General features: G+C 37.8%; 1 long non-coding RNA gene across 1 annotated transcript; it reads left to right on the top strand.

The window, feature by feature from the left end:
- Positions 1-560: 560 nt before the first annotated feature.
- On the top strand, positions 561-1,645 carry LOC145100749 (uncharacterized). Its single transcript, XR_013705236.1, has 2 exons — positions 561-1,180; positions 1,314-1,645. It is a non-coding gene; the product is annotated as an uncharacterized LOC145100749 (long non-coding RNA).
- Positions 1,646-1,918: the final 273 nt, after the last annotated feature.

The following is a 1,918-nucleotide window of genomic DNA, read 5'->3' as shown; positions in this document are numbered from 1 at the left end:
AAAATCATATGTTTTTGTATCATGTAGTATTTGTTGTGTGGACTGGTTATTTCACGATAAAATAACCATAATATGTATAAGAAAAGTTTATACTAGTTTATTTGTAACAATATGTTACCTTGTTAAATAACATTTTTATAAACTAGACTTATTGTATATTCGCATAAAATGATAATATAGTATATTTGTATAAACAAAGTACATAGGTAAATGTATGCCCCCTCCCCCCAAAAAAAATTAATTAAAAAAGGGTAGCAAGCACTAATCCTTGAAGCATGAGTTCGAGTTTTTTGGATTCAGATTATTTTGGGAAACTTGTCGTGAAAAACAACAAATCCATAATTCTTGAACTTTGAAATAATTTCGGGACCATTTTGTAATGAGCTTACACTATAGGGGTTGTTTTGTAACTTCACTAAATTATAGGGAGTGTTTGGTAATTTAATTAAACGAATATGCATGTTTTGGTAAAGAAAAATACCAAAAGGAGGGGTTGTTTTGAATAAATGGGTTCAATGTTTGGGGGTTTGGAACTCGTTATGTAAATGATTTAATAAGGAGGTTAGTTTGGTCATTTCAAAAAGGTAAAAGAAATTAGGGATTTTATGCCCCCGTCGTCATTTGTTGCTCGATCAAGGAAAAGAAACGGGACCATCCCCTGTAGTCTAGAAGGAAGCACGATGGCAGCTAGGGGTCCGACGATTTCGGATCGATTGCAGGCGAAGGGGGATCTCCGGTGGTCAACGAGGCCGAAGAACGAAGGGAGAAGCAGCGAGGATTCGCTCTTCTCGTCCGACTGCGAGGTACGAAGGAAAAGTTGTCCGGGAGTGGATAGGCAGCGGCGACATCGCAGGTAGGCTCCGGTGGGGTTTGCTCGACGGAAGAAGAAGAGAAGGGTGCGAGGGGTGAGGCCAGAAGAGATTTCGTCAGTCTCGGTGGGTGCAGCGATGGCCTGCTCATTCTTTGATTTAAGCAGTAGGGTTTGTGAAGGAGTGGGATACGAAAGGTGTTATGGGTTCGCTGTGGACACGACGAGAAGGAAGAGACGGAGGGCCTCTTGGTGGTCAGAAAACACTCCATCAATGGTGGAAAAAGAGATGTTTCTTGGCAGCAACGAAAGTAGAAGAAGAAGAACAGCAGACGTGTCTTTAGAGGCGTTTGGTTGCTCGATGTTCAATAGGTGAGTGGATGGGACTGCTTCTACAGTTTGCCTTCGTTGCTTCCGATTCTTCTTTTCTTTTCTTTTCTTTTTTTTTTTCTTTTGAAAGGAATCAATGGAGGAAAAAGAGATGTTTGGGTTTGATGTTTGACAGGAGAAAGAATGAAGAAATCAGTGATTGTTTGGCTTTGTTGTGATCGACGGGAAGGAGGGAAAGGAAACGAGGTTGTTCTTCTTGTTTGCAGATAGTCACGAGAACAAGAACAAAATTGTTCTTGGCTGGAAACAAAGATGCAGGAAGAAAAAATCTTGAGGTGTTTTGGGTGTTGTCTTGGTTGAAGGAAGAATGCAAGTAAACTTTAATTTGGGTAAGTTATAGATTGTGGAAGTAGTACTTTAATTTTGGCTGTCAATTTAAGAGATGTATTTTTTAATTGAATATGCATATATTTAGTGTTGTTATATGATTTAAATTACATAAGATAACTGCATTTTGATTATATGTTTGACACATATGGTATATTTTACAAAAACTCTAGTAAACACACACACATACACACAAACATATATATATATATATATATATATATATATATATATATATATATATATATATATATATATATATCATAGTTGCACATGAATTTTACTAGGGGTGACAACTCTCGACCCAACCCGTAACCCGACACTGACCTAACCCGAAAATAGACGGGCTTGAGTTGAGATTTTTGATCCACCAACCTCTTGATTTCAAGGGTT

The sequence above is a fragment of the Lactuca serriola genome, chromosome 4 (assembly GCF_051521515.1).
Source record: "Lactuca serriola cultivar US96UC23 chromosome 4, Lser_US96UC23_V15, whole genome shotgun sequence".
In the NCBI taxonomy this organism is placed as follows: domain Eukaryota; kingdom Viridiplantae; phylum Streptophyta; class Magnoliopsida; order Asterales; family Asteraceae; genus Lactuca; species Lactuca serriola.
This window is presented reverse-complemented; position numbering and strand designations above follow the sequence as displayed.